Below are 17,661 nucleotides of genomic sequence, written 5' to 3' on the forward strand. Positions count from 1 at the left end.
CTGGTGAGTTATACCTGTAATACCAACAACTCCAGAGCCTAAAATCTGAGGATCACGGTTCAAAGACAGCCTCAGCAAGACACTCTTCTTTCAAATGAACTACCAAAAAAAAAAAAAGCCCCAAGACATGTGAAAGGGTATCAATGTATGTGAATTAATGCACCTTCTATCTGGCAAACATCATGTAACCCTTTTACTAATTAGAATAAAAAAATTATTAAATAAAAAAAAGCCAAAAGTGGAGCTGTGGCTCAAGTGGTAAAATACTAGCTTTGCACTAAAATGCTCAGGGAGGGCACCAATGTTCTGAGTTGATGCCCCAGGACTGGCACCAAAACAGGCAGAAATGAAAAAGAAAACAAAATACAGGAAAAAGAAACAAAAGAGAGAGTGAAAGAAGGAGGAAGGGGCCAGGTATGGTGGCTTATACCTGTAATTCTAGATACTCAGGGGCTGAGATCTGAGGATCAAGGTTCAAAGCCAGCCTGTCCACAAAAGGACCTGAGATTCTTATCTCCAATTAACTTCTAGAAAAGGGGAAGTGGGGGTTGGCTCAAGGGTAGGGTGGTAGCTGTGAGCTGAAGAGCTCAGTGACAGTGCCCAGGCCAGTTCAAGCCCCATGACCCACAGAGAGAGAGAGAGAGAGAGAGAGAGACAGAGACAGAGACAGAGAGATAGAGGAAGAGATGGAGTGAGGGAGAGAGGGAGGAAGGGAGGTAAGAAAGAACAACAAAAAAGAAAACAAATTTTAATTTTTCTGAGGAGTTTGCTAACATTTATAAATAATTGAAATAAATGCTAACATATAATAAAAGGTGAATGAAAAATTTACAATTACTCTATTAGACCCCTAAACTCCTTGCACAAATTCCTCAAATATTTATCTACCCCAGGTTGTGAAACTTGTAAGCAAAGATTTAAAAACAGTGTTGTGTAGTGAAAAGGTCTCTTCAACTCAAATCTAGTGTTCTACCACTTTGAGCCACAGCCCCACTTACAGTTAGTTGGAGATAAGGGCCTCAGGGATTTTCCTGCCTGGGCTGGCACCTCGATCCTCAGTCCTCAGCCTTCTCAGTGGCTAGGATTACAAGCATGAGCCACCGGTGCCCGGCTGTTTTGCTATGGTTTTCAATGATTATATACTGTAAAACATTGCAAGTATTACACTGTTGTACAATAATCTCCAATACAGAGATGTCCCCAGAAGCCTTGGAACAAACACTTTTTTTTATGTTTGAGCCACTCCATTACTACACAGAGGACTTTTCAGTTCTGCTATCATACACAGGACCGTCAGTAACCAAAAAGTTGTTATATGTGACACATGGCTCTATTGTTTCCTCACTCTTTACTATATCGAGCATTTGGGTTTATTAGATTTTTTTTTACTATAAGAGATAGGTTTTCAGCCGAGAGTTTGGCCTAGTGGTTAAAGTGCTTGCCTAGCATGCATGAAGACCCGGGTTCGATTCCTCAGTACCATATACATAGAAAAAAAAAGCCGGAAGTGGTGCTGAGGCTCAAGTGGTAGAGCTCTAGCCTTGAGAAAGTCCAAGGACAGTGCTCAGGCCCTGAGCTCAAGCCCAGGACTGGCAAAAAAAAAAAAAAAAAGAGATAGGTTTTCATTTTGTTTGTTTATGTACATAACAACTTGTGAGCATATATAATTTATAGATTTTTAGCATACTGTTTATTTTTTCCATATATTTTTATTGTAATTAATAGAAGTATTACATTATATTCACCAGATAGAGGGTGCATTACTTCACATACATTGATACCCTTTCTCATGTCTTGGTCCCCATTTCCCTCCCTCTCCCCTCGACCTTCATCTTGTTTTCCCCCCTTCCCTATCCTATTTCAAATAACCAAATACGCATATATACAATATATCAAATAATAAGATGAAATACTGTAACAATATGAGATAACCAAGGTACAGCAAAAGAGATGAGAGATAACATAGTACATAGGACAACAATCACTCATTGTACGGCTTTGTCTCTACATACTGGAGGTCCATTCATTTAGCATCATACTATATGGCCTTATGTATCTAGGTTTTGTTCTATTGTAAATCTCTGCTAGGAGAGCCCAAGGTTTCTACTGATTATGACAAATGAGGGAAACCATTGAGCCTATGTTCCTTTGAGTCTGGCTTACTTCACTTAATATGATTTTTTTCTAAGTCTTTCCATTTCTTTACAAATGGGGCAATGTCATTCTTTCTGACAGCAGCATAGAATTCCATTGTGTATAAATACCACATCTTGTTGATCCAATCATCAACTGAGGGACATCTGGGTTTGTTCCATATCTTTGCTATGGTAAATAGTGCTGCAGTGAACATTGTGGTGCTAGTGTATTTAGTTAGCATACCATTTATTTCAGTGAGTAGAAAATAATGCACCAGATACTTCCATACTCAAAAACTGAAGAAAAAAAACTTTAAACTTTTTAAAATTTCTAAATTATCTTGCTTTGGGTTTTCTGCCATTCCTCCCCAGAGTTAGCCATTCTGCTAAAGTACATGGAGCTCCTTCTAGATGTTTCTGCTAGTTAAAGGTAGTGAATGAAGGTATTGTAGTTAATATATGTGGATTCTAGGTGATGCCACTTAAATTTTAACATATTTACTGGCTTATTTAAAATTCTAATCTTCTTTTGATCACAATAATGGCTCAATGGCACTTTAGTGACCATCATAGTCCTCGTTTTGAATGTTAGTTTTATCTACAATGAGCCTACATTAGTTTCATTTGTTAAGTGGACTTGGAGAGGTACTGGGGGGGGGGTTGGGCAGGGTTGTAATCTGGGGATTGAACTCAATGCCTATTTTTGCCAAAGAGACAGTCAGGCCAGGCCTCTACGCTCCTTTGAAGATAGAATCTGTTTATGCCCCAGCTGCCCTGGCCTGTGATCCACCTGTTTGTGGTTCCTTGTGTTGGGGAATAACAAGTGCACATCACTACTCAAAGTTATTGGTTGAAATAGAGGAGTCTCACAAACTTCTTTTCACCCAGACTGTGTCTGAACCTTGATCAACCCAATCTCTACCTCTCCACTAGTTACAATTACAGGCTCAAGTTACAGTGTCTAGCTCATTAGTATTACTGTTGCAACTTACTGTTGAGACATGTTTACAAGCCTATCGATACACGATCCTCACACACCACCCATTTTTGTCTGAATTCAACTTCCTGTCCTGAAGTACAGGCTTTGGTATTCCTTTCACCAAGAACTCCAGAAGACTTCAGCAGTTCTTTGTTGATCAGGACGTCTTTATTTCCTTCTCTGCCTATAAGAGTTTGACTGTTTTACAGCAGTGGTTATTCTAGGTCAACAGCTGTTTTCATCAACACCTCTTCTCTGTGTATCTTGTTACTATATGAGCTAATTACTACTTGAGCACATTTATTTGGTAAGACTTTACAAAAATATGGATATGGGAAGAAAATACTTGTCCTGAAATCTTCAAGAGAAAACAATGTTAAAATTGGTTAAAGAGGTTATATTACTAAAATATTTAAGTCTCAAAATTATTTAGAATTCCAATAAGCAGGAATTTTTATAAATTTATCCCAGTAAATCTAACAACCCCAGAAATTGGTTTAATTACTCTGTGTTTTACAAAGCAAGAAACAGAAGCCCATCATAACTAAATAATCCAGTATTGATCACACAGCTATGAAACCATCTCCACAATGAAACATCTGTTAATTCCAAGCCCAGAATAGTTGCCTAAAGAAGCAATAAAACTTATTTTTATCCCCTCACTTAAATGAAAGAACATTAATTAAGACTCAGAAAGTTTGGCTAGCTTTGTTTCATACAATTCATGATTGAGTCTCTCTGTCCAGGTTCACCAGTGAAAGGATGCCCCAGATGCTCAAGGAACAGAAACCCCAACCCAGCTGGATGGGCTGTGTGGAATTTGCTCTGTGTGTTACAGACTAAGAGTTCAGAACTCAACTGCTTGCTTGAGTAATCAATCATGAGTTTTTAGATTCGGGGTAGGTTCCCTTGGCAACATGTTGAGAAATTGAAAAATGGAAAAATTGAAAAATAAATGACCTTTGAAATGCAGAAGAGCCTTTACTCTGGAGAAAAAAAATGTAATTTGGTATTCAGGCATGTTCTACTTCTTTTATGATTTGAAGAGGTCTGAAAGTGTACCAAAAAGTGTAATGGGATAAATTTGGAAAAGTAGGTCATGTCGGAGGTAAAACATCTTTTATTATTTACAACATGCATTCAAGGAAATTAGTGGGACTGTGTTTCAGATTTGTTACATATGTTGTCACTAAGAAAAGCTAGATGAAGGGATGCAGGACTCAATATACAATTTTTTTCAGTACTGGGGCCCTCATATTCTACGACTTTTTCTACATCCTCAGCTCTTTTGGTTTGTATTTTGGTTTTGAGATAAGAACTCACTTGCTTTGCCTCAGCCTGGCCTTGAAATCTAGATCCTCCTACATCTACCCCAAGAATAGCTGGAATTACAGAATGCATCCTCATGCTCTGCTAAGGCTGTGATTGTTTTAAAGTAAATTTTTGAAAAGGAAGCAACATTTCATTTGTGTGAAAGGTCATAGAAACAGTATGTTTGTGTCAGAATGTTAAAGCAAAAGCACATCTTTTTGTGCAAGAACTAAATTGTTTGGGGAAGAAACACATGGTATACACTATTAAATCATGTAGCCTTGTCTATGGAAAGTGTGATATAATTTTACTCCATCTTCTTTCCTAAGGATGATATTTCTATGTATTTTCTCTTTCTAAAAAAGATTTATCTTCATTTGTATTTGCTCACCTAATCAGATACTTAGCAAACTGAAGTCTCAGTATGGGCCAAGGATTATGTGATACCCTACGGAGTACCAGAAGAATGCCATAGAGCTCCTCTCTGAAGAGTCTGCTAATCCAGTGACAGACTGTAAACAGTTACAAAGTAACCTGACAGATCTATACATTGAGTGCTACAGGTAGAAAATCTCCCTCTGGGAGTCAGTGACAGTCCCAAAGTGAATATGTGAATCAGGTCTTAAAAGAAGTACTTTTCAGAATGGGGAAAGTTCTTTGGAAAAGTTCTATTAAAAGTTTTAATGTAAGCTACAAAGAAATGGTAAAAAATGAAAGAGATGTTGGATGAATTGCTAAAAGATTAAAAAGACACTTTACCATTTTAACAAAATACAGTAGTATGCAATCCTATTTAAATAAAATACAACTATAAAAAGATATGTATGGGATAATCGAGAAAATTTGAGAACAAATTAAATGGGCTACTAAGGAGTCATTACCCCATCAAATTAAAATTACACTATTAAATCCAAAACCTAAACTAGATATAATATCATCTTATCAATTTTACTTGATGATTCAAGTAGTTTTAAATCTGGAGATCAATTCTATCAAATGCAGGGCAAATTTTATAATGAAAGATATAGCTAAAGCTATAATGTTAATCATAATGATAGTTATTTTAGTCAGACGTGCCAGAATTATGACAGAAACCTGTGAAAAACAGCTTCCAGGGATAAGTTATTTATTTTTGCTTCATGGCCCATATTTCTCAGCACTGTCGATTCTGGGCCTGCTCTGAAGCAAAACATCATGATGTCAGGAATGTGAGGGTACTCATGTCAGGGTGGACAAGGAGACAATCAGAGAACAAGAGATATCTTTCAGAGAGAGAGAGAGAGAATCTTTCAAAGAATACCACCTAGGGGCTGGACACATGGCATAGTGGTAGAGTGCTTGCCTAGCAAGCGTTTTGTGTATGGGTTGTATTTCTCAGTATCACATACAAAGAAAAAAGCCAGAAGTGGTGATGTGGCTCAAGTGGTAGAGCTCTAGCTTTGAGAAAGCCCAAGGACAGTGCTCAGGCCCTGAGTTCAAGCTCCAGGACTGGCAAAAAAAAAAAAAGAATACCACTTGTAACCTACTTCCACCAGATAGATCCCTACCTCTTACTACATCTTAAAATGCCTAGAAGCTAGAACCCCCTAGTGCTACCATAGTGGCACCAGCTGGGGACATGCCTTCAACAGTGAATCTAGGAGGACAATTTCATATTAAAATCATAATAGTAGTTAAGAAATGACAATTTCATGGGGTCTTATGAGTTTTCTTAGAAAATACTGTGTTCTTCATTAAAAAATATTACATCAAATTTACAAAATGTGGTACAATAACCAGGATTTGTCTACAAACACACCCCAAAATGCAGTGGTGGAGGATAAAAGGCAAGTAATTGACCAAACTTGCTAAAAGGTGAAGCTAGTTTATGGGCGATAAGGAATTCATTAGCACTCTTCCCTATGCTAATTCTGTTTGGAATTTCTATAAGAAAAAGTAAAATATCTTCCTCCATCATCAACCTTTTACATAATGGCATTGGATTATTTAGCACCTAATCTTCATTTTAATTTATTCTGAGTTGGAGACTGCATATTGATTAATTTTTTCAGACATGGTAATAATACATTTTTTCTTCTTTCTTGTAGTCATGTATATTCTAACTAGGTATCAAGATGTGACATCACATATATAAAGAATATATCATAGTATATATAAATCTACTAAATGAATTATGGTAGATTTAAGGGAGAACTCAAATAGTGTAATTCCTTAGAAAAGCGAGGACAGTTCAACAAAATAAACAGCAGCAAAATGGTATTTGAAAGGGGCAGGGTGAGATCAAGTCAAGAAGGATAGATGAATGAAGAGTGGAAAAAGAGGGCAGCAAAAAAATTCGATATATATCCTACAGAATTAAGAAAATCAAGGCAATTAGTGGGTTGGGAGGGATGGGTGAGAATATTGAAGAGAGTTGCATTGATCAAGATGTATTCATAAACTTTTGTTAACTGTAACTCCTTTGCAACGGCTTGATGATAGTAAAATAAAAATTACAAAATAATCTATTTCAACTCTGTTTGAATAAAGATAGAATTTTGATCAGAAGAAATTATTGGGAAGTATATAATTTTGCCTCCATTACTATCAGCCTATGACTGATTTTTATCTGCTCTGAAATTGTGTACCCTACTTTTTACTCTGAGAATCGAATTTTAATCCTGAGTAGGAGTTTTAAAACTTTCTACCTGAAGAATTGCATTATTGACCTAACAACAGCAACAAAAATGACTAATAGCTTCTGTACTAGTGTTTCTTTTTAAAAAAAATTAAATAAAATATGCAAATTTGGAGTGGGGCTACTGGGTAAAAGAAGAGAAGGAAGTCACTTCAAGAAATAGAAATAGTATTAAGAAAAAAATGGCTATATTAGGTGTTAGGAAAATACCAAAATATTGGTTGAAGCTACGTGTGGCTGTGGAAGTGAAGGACACAAAACACATCTGTGGGTGCTGCCTAAGTGACAAAGATTTCCTAATACATTTGGGTTAATCCAATTGCCTAAGGAGAGCTATTGCAGGTTTGCAAGGGGTGATTTTTTTTCTTCATGTATTTTTATTGTAATTAATAGAAGGGTTACATTATATTCAGCAGATAGAAGGGACATTAGTTCACAAATATTGATACCCTTTCTCATGTCATGGTCCCCATTTCCCTCCCCCCGCCCCTTCAAGGGGTGAATTTAGGGACATAGTGAGGACAAGAGTTCATCAATGCATCAGAGCTTAGGGCAGCAACTTAGGACTGAGTACAGCTGCACTTTTTTAAAGCAAAGCTAACACTCAGCAAAATTACAGAAAGCAAAAACACATGATGAAAAAGGTTAATATCTAGTGATCCCCACAAAACCAATGTGTGAATACAAGAGTTGATGATTAAAAAACAGTAAGAAAGCTATGTGACATGGCTCATACCTTTAATCCTCCCAGCTCAGGAGGCCCTTCACACCTGCACACACACACACACACACACACACACACACACATGCATGCACATTCACACACATAAATACACAAAAATCACACTCAGAGGGAAAAAAGGAATAGAGCAGAAAAAGAATGAAAAAGAGAAGAATGAAGAGGAAGGAAGGAAGGAGGGATGGGAGGGAGGGAGGAAGTGAGGGAAGGAGGGAGGGTAATAGTGGATAGAAAGAGTCATAAAAAAGTAAGATAATAATTTTATACAAGATTCATGGAATAGCTAAGAATTTAAGATAAGCTTGATTATGTTAGAAGCCTATGGGAGCTCTAACAATCCACAAAAAATGAAGTAAACAAACAAACATAAATGTGCATATTTAGCTAAATGATTGGAAGCAAGCTAAGTCAATAAAGCCTTTATTTTTTGTATAATTAGCATTTCAGGTCTTGCTTGCTACTAGTTTGTAGTCTTCTGAACCTTTCATGGACATAATTATAAGCAAGAGTATTTTAATGAGTGCTGATTGCATTTTACCTGGAGACACTTACAGAATACAAAGCCTAAATTATCTTTATAGGAATGAGCTTTAGGTTTGCATAAAATGAAAACTGAGTTAGGAATGATACCAATTATTCTCTAGTAGATTTTATAATAGTAGGTATTTCCTTTCATTTTGTACCTTATAAAGTCAACTCTCACACATCTCACATGCCAAACAGATGATAAACTGTGGCCAAGAGAGAGAGGGGAATGGTGGCTTTTAACTTCGCTTGCATTCATTTCATTTTTGACAATATTGAAATTGAAGCCTTATGTCCAAACCAAAGTTCACCTTGAATGCTCAATTATAAAATACCTTTCTATTATTGGGAAATTCTTGCTTTTTCCAAAGATCATAACATTAAGAAGAGCTGGAGCAGTTTGTTGATGGCTGACTATTACTTCTCATCAGTGTAGTCATGTGAAAAGAGGAAGAACATTCTAAGCAAGAAGCTCAATTTGGGAGACACATAGCTTCCTAGTTCATTCGGAATTGTGTATTATTCCTGAAGTACTCATGAATTCCCACATATGTTAATCCACATCTTCATCAAAAAAAGTTAATTATTCATTGAGGTAATAAAATATACAATATGAACTTACTAAACATATTCTTTCTGAGCTCCTATATGCATCTCATTTAGAGAAAAAGATGAATGAGCGAATCTCAAGCCATAGTAGGCTAAACTCTTGTGTTCACTTACTCACAAGTGTGAGTTTTACAGAGTGATAGGACATCATTGAAACAAGTAAACTTTGAATAATAATGAGCTTCATGTTTGCTGCATGTTGGAAAAGGAACCCACAGAAGTTGTCTTTTTGAGGCAACTCCCCTGTTATTGAAGAGTCATTATACAGAGCCTACTGACCGAAGCTGCAGATTAGGCCTGGAGAAGAACGTCGATCCCAACATGCAACTGTAGCATCCAATTTCTCCTTACTTGTTTCTGACCCAGTATGAAGTTTAAATTGGGTTGAGCAAGGGTGACTAAATCTTTCTGTTATCAATAGCAAGCATATTGTCAAAAGGAAAAGGCACAAACCAATCTATCGTGGTTGTTCTATTGCTGATTTTATCTTCCTGATGGTAGGGCATAATTTATTTTCTCACTGGAATGGAAGAGAATATTTGAAGGATTCTGAGTAAAGCCATCAAATAAAAAGATTCTACCAATAAATGGCAAAAGAAGAAAGTAGGAGAAAGATTTTTTGATATAATAAGAATGTTTCAATAAAAACAGTAATATGAAGTATATTATATGCTGATCAATTTAAGACATTTTACTTTAAGAATTTGATATGTATGGACATAATACAAATGTTAACTTTGTGTGGTTTATAGGTATTGAGAGAAGTACTACAAAATACCGATATTAAATAAGGGAAGTGGAGCTAAGTAAGGAAAGTTTAAGCAAAAAGACGTGCTTTAATCAAGTTTTAGAATTTATCTCAACTGTTTCATTTTCTGCATGGGTTTGGAACAGTGGCTGGTATTAATTTATACATGTATTTTCTCTTGAGCTGTAATGTGTAGCTTCAGAAGTCCTAGGTATAGTCCTTAAAAGTTTTGCCCCATGACCATAAACACAATAAGATATCATCATAAGACTTTATTAATCACTAACTTATCAACACGTGTATAAAATTAAGTCTAGTCTAAGAAAGTGAGCAAACTTGTATTTATTTAAATTTGCTTTTGGAAGGTTAAGTATTTATTACAAAAGCAGACAAAGCCCTGTTCTAAAATGTGATTATCATCTCTACTGACTTCTTTATTCTTTTTAATTCAGGATGATTAAGTTCTCTTAGGCGGAACATATTAAAATTTCCTTAGAGCAAGAGTCCCTTTTCTCTAACTTTGTTAAATAAGACTTCCCATGTTTAAAAAAATCTATCCATTCCATAGTAACAAGATTGATTTTAAATGGATAAACTCAGAGAAATTGAGTTCCATTCCCTAAACACTCTATAATTACCAAATAACAGGCACTGATTGCTCCAAGACAAAAACCTTATCTCATTAATACCTGCTGTTTGGGTAGAGAGAAGACAATTAGATGTGAAGGGTACAATGCTTTTGGAAATGCTAATTAATTATACATTATTTATTGGAAATACAATGCTCTCCTTGTACTGTAGAGAGGAAAACAGGAAATGAGTGAGAAATTAAACAGCTGAGACAGGCTGAATTGTAATGAGCTATAGCCATTTGCTGGAAATCTGGGATCTTTGGATGGTTTGGTTACACCTCTGTATCACTATTCTCAACCTCTTTCCCCTTTATCAGGAGAGGGTTATAGATTTGTATCACTATTCTTAATCTCTTTCCCCTTTAGCAGGACAGGGTTATAGATAAATAACAATTAATAGCAAATACATAATTTCCCAGTCCAAACCAAAAGAGAATGTCAGGTGCTGAGTTCTAAGTACCTATACAGTAATCCTTTGCATTAATGTTGTACAATTATGCCTTGGCTAACATTATTGCCTACTGATTTTCTTTAATTTGCTGATGTGTGAAATAAAAAGCTAAGAACAAACAGAATCTCTTTATATGGGAAGCAAAGAAGGAAGTCTTCCAAATCCCCACTCCAGCCCCCTGAACTAAGAACTTGCTTTCTGTACAATACATACGCCTATGGTGCCAATGGAGGAAACAACCACTTTTGAACATGAACAATATTATTGACCCTAATTAATCTCCTAGTGTGACTTTCATTTTTGTTCAGTACTGCAGACAGAACCCAGCCTTTTCATCTTCATTGTATTTTTGAGAGAGGGTCTAGCTAACTTTGTCTGAGCTCTCTTTAAATTTTGAAATCCTCCTATTTCTACCACCTGCTTGGCTGAGAGTGTGGGTATGTACTTTCTCTTGGAACATTCACCCTCAGGACCTAGCTACCATAAAGAGAGAGTACAAGCAGCTCTGTAGAGAAAGAAACTAAGGCCTTAGACATATGCAACAAATAGTTGCTAGCCCCGAGGGAGTCACATTGGTGGGAAATAACCATCTCCAGACAGACCACTACTGCTTACAACCATGCTGGGGTATTCAGGCAAGACCAATTGCTATGTTGTTTCAATCTATTAAGTTCTAAATGGTTTGTTACATATTAATGAAGAGATAATATAATAATAGGACTGAAACCATTCCTAAAAAAAATTAAAACCAAAATGCAGGCCTCAGAGTCATGAATGATTATCTTAATACGAAGTTTTCCTAGTTTGTCAGCCTTGACAACCAAAATCATAGCTACTCAAAATAGGAAAATAGAAACCCTCATGCTGTCCCAGACCTCATGAGTAAGAATCACTTGACCATCCAGTCACGTGGCTGAAAAGCTGCCCAGGTGATCCTTCTGTGTCCTGTTGTTTGACGCCTAATGTTTCAGCTACCCTAAAAAGATTAGCTGCAGTCATTGAACCAGATGATGACATCCTAGATCAACAAATTCAGTCAATGGAGAAAAGTGCTGCAAGCAAAGTAGATGAAGAGAGTCGAGAGGTACACTTGTTCTCCAAGACAAAACCAAACCCAGCAGAAGATATATTCTTCTAAATGGTCCCTTAAAGAGATAAGCTGGCACAGTAGCTCATACTTGTAATCATAGCTGATATTCTGGAGTCATGGGTAGAAAAAAAATTGTGGTTCTACGCCAGTACATTCAAGAGACCCTCTCAACCAGTAAAAGAAAACCTGGTCTTGCCTTTAATCCCAGTAACTCAGGAAATCTGAATAAGAGGGTCATAGTCCAGGCTGGCTTGAGCATAAATGTAAGACTCTATCAAACAATAGTGAAAACCTAAAGGACTGACTGCATAGTTCAACTGTTAGAACAATGCCTGAATTTTAATCTCAGCATGAGAAAGAGAGAGAGAAAGAGAGAGAGAGAACAGATGGATTACAAAAATTAAGTAGCATGCATATTTATTAGTCACATATTGATAGGATATTTAATTCTTATGATTCTTAAAGAAAATAATAAATGATAAAGATAAGATTAACAAGGCTAAATGTTTCTTTACTTACTAGCTACACAGACAATAATGTTAGATTAGACAGAGCATTTAGATAGATAACTAGAACTACGTCTCTTTCTTTATATAACTACTATTTTTACTTATTACAGTCATTTGAGTTATAAACTAGACTCCTACAAATATTCTTTCCCCTTTCATCACAAAATGAAAGAGAAAAAATTGCCACATCTGCTTTAAATTGACTTTGAAATGAAGCAGGACATGAATAAATTGGAGATATAGTTGTCATTGTGCTCCAATTACTAAAAGCAAAAAGCATCCATCAAAGAAGTCAGAATGTAGATATGCATTTGAACTTTAAGGTGATAAAAGTATTCTCTGGAAGGCTGAAATAGAAAGGATCTAAGAGTTATGACAGAACATAGTTACTCCTTGAGGAACCAGTATTTTCTCTGGGGTCTTTGCTTTTACTATGATTGTAAGTCACCTGACACAAAATTTTCAGTAGTCGAATGATCTCTGGTTGGCTACTTACTTATCAAGAACTGTCTATGATTCATAAATGATTATTAATTTCTCCCACTAAGAGATAAATAAAGCCAGACTCTTCCCTCTGTGTTACATAGGGGAAATGTACTTGGATTACACCTCATTTGTGATAGTGAACTCAAGGGCTGATATAAACAATAAGGAGTATTAATGAAGGACTTTCATAATCAGATAATAGGAGAAGACTATAGATTCTGGAATTCTATTATACAAACTCGCTTAATAGAATTAGTCTTAGCCAGCTACCTGTGGCTCCTACCTCTAATTCATCCTCTAGAGGCTGAGATCTGAGGATCGTGCTTCAAAGCCAGCCCAGGAAGGAAAGTCTGTGAGACTCTTATCTCTGATTATCTGCCAGAAAACCAGAAGTGGTGCTGTGGCTCAAAATGATAAAGCACTAGCCCTGAGCAAAAACAGTCAGAGTCTAGGCCTGCTTTCAAGCACCAAGGTAGAGAAAAAACATAATAATTATTCCCCTTTACTTCTCATAATCTGTTATGATTTTTTTCTTGTTTTTTAATCTATTCTCCCTGTCAGAGCTTGATTTTATAGTTATATATGAAAATAGAAATGTATTTTCAAATAAGTTCTTGCATCATGGAAAACCTTATGCTAGAAAATAAAGCAACTACTAATTGCCTTCTTTGGCAATACTGGGGTTTGGACTCAAAGGACAAAAGGAAATAAAGTGCAAAAATCCTGCTTGGCATAGTCTACAATATTTTCTACATTAAACCATTTTGCTTTCAATTTTAAATATACTACATGATGTCATGTGACTGTAACATATAAAGAAGATTGAACAAATTTCTTAAATATAATCCCCTCTCTCATCTATAAATTCCAAGATTTTTCAGGTGACATGATGTTGCTGTGGCCCTTTCTAATCTTCTGCAAGATTTCCTTTAGGGAAACACAAACACAAATTTCTACCTGCTCTTGTCAAACTCTTGGAATCTTAGAGGTTGTATTCAAACAGTGGGGGCAGAGAAGCAGTAACAAGATGGGCAGTATAGGTTGAGCCCTTTCATTGATGAAGCTTGGTGGGTTTCTCTGTGTCTGTGTCTCCATCCAGCATGGCTCAGATGACCTCAAGCTGTCCATGGAGAAGTCCATTTTAGAGATGATTCTGGTATACTTTAGTATCTAAAGATGACTATGAAATAGGTCTAGGAACCATCCCAGGAATTTAAGTGGCACTCAAGGAGTTTGAGAGTGAAATGTACACCTCTAACAAGCTAAAATGGAGTGGAAATTGAAGTGTGGTTGGCATATTCATTATTCAAAAGAGTCAACTCAGTGTCTGTTCACTTCACTGGCAGAAGAGATTACTTACAGTACTGTCTCCCTTTGACATTCTCTCCAGATTCCAGTGTTTGTTTTCTAAGAAAACACAAGCATAGCTCTACCAGCACTGGGACCTTGTAAGTGACATTGTATATAATGAGCTGGCATTTATTTTTAATGAATGTTATCCTCTTCCTGTCCTCACAAACTTGCAATTTATTCCAAATGTTTGAAGGTGCTTGAGTCCATGCATCTTCAAGAGATCAGAAAGTAACACTATCTCCACTTAAGCTGGAATCAAAAACAGTGGTTAATGTTTTAATAGTGATCACAATAGTTGATTGTAACAAAGGTACAGAGGATATTCAGAATACAGAGGCAAAGGCAACACAACTGGCATTGGACAACTTAAAGACTTTTCAATAGGACTGAAAATTCCAGTAAGATTTTCAAGTTACCATAAAGTGCCCTATAATTTGTCACTGAAGAAATTTTTGTAATGCATATGAAATCACAGTGAATGGAACTGAATTAGAGTGAACAACTGTGGGTATTTTTGGTCACCAGAGACTGGCATGCTGTCTTAACATTGTAGCTTAGCATTTGCTATTTTTTTAATCTGTCAACTTTTTTATTACACAGTAACTTTTGGAATAGTTAATAGGCGAAAAAATTAGGTGCCCTACCAGGCAATATTCACATGATTTTCCTAAATTTAGTGTATTTTGAGATTAATGAGGAACAAAAGACCCTGAGCTAATTCACTTTTATTTTAATGCCAAAAACTATCTGAACTTACAAAAGCAATTTGTGTTAATTAACCATGATCCAATATGCCCTCCTACCAAAGAGAACGCTTTCATAAGGGCTGTAGAATGCTTGGGGAAACCACAGGATAAAAATTAAGAGGGCACTGTTGGCTTATGTCTGTAATCCTAGCTACTCTGGAGGCTGAGATCTGAGGATTGCCATTCAAAGCCAGCAAGGCCACAAAAGTCTGAGAGACTCTTTTTTTTTGTTTGTTTTTGTTTTTTTTTTTCACTCTTTTTATTTTTGCTAGTTCTGGGGCTTGAACTCAGGGCCTGAGCACTGTCCTTCAACTTTCTCAAGGCTAGAACTCTACCACTTGGGCCATGGAACCACTTCTATGTATGTGGTACCAAAGAAACCAACCTAGGTCTTCATGCATGCTAAGCAAGCCCTCTAACACTAGGCGAAACTCCCCGCCATACAGTACCCTCTTTTAAACAGAAATTCTACTTTTCGCTTTCCTTCTTTCTTTTCTTTCTTTCTTTCTTTCTTTCTTTCTTTCTTTCTTTCTTTCTTTCTTTCTTTCCTCCTTTCCTTTCCTTTCCTTTCCTTTCCTTTCCTTTCCTTCCTTCCTTCACTTCCTTCTCTTTCTTTCTTTCTTTCTTTCTTTCTTTCTTTCTTTCTTTCTTTCTTTCTTTCTCTTTTTCCTTCCTTTTTTTTGGTTTTGTCAGTCATGGGCCCCGTTCCTGAGCTCTTCATCTCAAGGCTACTGCCCTACCTTCCTCTTTTTTTTATTGTAATTAATAAAAGGGTTACATGATATTTGCCAGATAGAAGGTGCATTAATTCACATACATTGATACCCTTTCACATGTCTTGGTACCCATTACCCGCCCTCCCCCACCCCCCCACCTGAGAGACTCTTATCTCCAACTAACTGCCAGAAAACCAGAAGTGGTGCTGTGGCTAAAGTAGAGCAATAGCCTTGACCTGAAGAGCTCAGGGACAGTGCCCAGCCCCAGAGTTCAAGCCCCATAATGGATTTTAAAAAACAAAATCAAAAGAACAATAGGGCCAGGAGTTTGGCCTAGTGGTAGAGTGCTTGCCTAGCATGCACAAAGACCCAGGTTTGATTTCTGGGTACCACGTACATAGAAAAAAGTCAAAAGTCGTGCTTTGGCTCGAGTGGTAGAGGTCTAGCCTTGAGAAAGTCCAAGGACAGTGCTCAGGCCCAGAGATCAAGACCAGGACTAGAAAAAAAAATAGAGGGTCTTCGAACTTAGTTGAGATTGTTTTGGCTGTTTATTCTATGTTTATTTCTGTTTATAAATGTCTACTGTGTTCAAGGTACATCTTAATGTTAGTCAAAAATAATGAAAGTAAAGGTAATTCTTGTTCTTTTAAAAACTTTTCTGAAAACAAAATTATTTAGCAAAAAGTAGGTAAGCCCCTGGACAGAGAGGTGTGCAAAATTATCAGTACCTATGGTAAGACACCGTTTAAATTGCTTCTCTGATCATCAAGAGGAGACAGCTGGGACATTTAGAAAGAGATTTGTGGATTTGGTGGAAACTTATTTAGGAATGGAAAATGCAAAAGAAGTAAAATTTCATCGCTAGGATGACTCTCAAGTTACTTCATAATTATCTTAGGTGTCGTATAAATGTTTATTCTGCTTCCAAATACCTGCATAAATTTCAGCCAAGGAAAATTCATGTTTCAGATTGAACAGGTGAGGGCACTGGTTGGTTGGGAGCTACTGGCCATGTATGTGAATGTCTCTTGCATTTGTAAGACTCAATTATTAGGTTTCAAGTCAACCAACACTATTGTGTATGTATTTTATTTATTTTTTTTTTTTTTTGCTGGTCCTAGGGCTGAAACTCAGGGCCTGGGCACTGTCCTTGGGCTTTCTCAAGGCTAGAGCTCTCTACCTCTTGAGCCACAGCACTACCTCTGACTTTTTCTATGTACATGTTACTAAGGGATCAAACCCAAGGCTAGGTGAGCACTCTACCACTAGGCCATGCTCCTAATTTATATGAGACAACAAGAGATCCCGCCCAAGGGAGAACTCCTTAGCATCTGAGAGCCAGTTTCCAATCATCTAAGAAAAAGATGAATGTGTTATCACCTTTTAACTACAACCCAACAATATTTTTCTTCCTGGGGTCACAACTAACACTTACATTCTTCTAATAGAAAACAAATAAGTGATTTTTATTAACCTTGTTAGCTTTGGATACCTAGGTAAAAAAATGTAATCCATACTAGGGTCTTCTAATAAGGATTATCAGAATTTGACTCCATACCTGAAATGTAGATTGTTAGGCACAATTTCAGTCCCTTCTTAACAAGCCAATCCCCATGTCACCCACATACAGAAGTCTGACAGGGATGTCATGTCATGTGCTTTTTTCCTTCTTAAAGTTTAACAGTGATTTCTACATCTGGCTTCAACTTCATCTCTCTTAGTTGTGTTTCATTGTTCATCAGCCTAAAGTTTATTCAGCCTGAAAGAGTATCTTAATTAAAAGGAAGGATGTCTACATTTCTTTTTCGATTGTATTTTATTGTTGGGGGTGATGTAAAGAGGGGTTATAGTTACATTTATTAGCTAGTGGGTATGTTACTTCTTGAACTTTGATATTCCTTCTGATGTTTTTCTCCTAGTTTCCCCCCACTCTCTCCCAATCATCTTGCTTTCCC

The 17,661-nt window shown here is 36.6% G+C and overlaps 1 protein-coding gene across 1 annotated transcript in view; it reads left to right on the forward strand.

Annotated features, from left to right (window-relative positions):
* Positions 1–17,661, forward strand: part of Nkain3 (sodium/potassium transporting ATPase interacting 3) — a 518,782-nt gene that overhangs the window by 417,534 nt on the left and 83,587 nt on the right. The window lies entirely within an intron of this gene.

The sequence above is a fragment of the Megascapheus bottae genome, chromosome 9, assembly GCF_031878675.1.
Source record: "Megascapheus bottae isolate mThoBot1 chromosome 9, mThoBot2.hap1, whole genome shotgun sequence".
NCBI classification, from domain to species: Eukaryota; Metazoa; Chordata; class Mammalia; order Rodentia; family Geomyidae; genus Megascapheus; species Megascapheus bottae.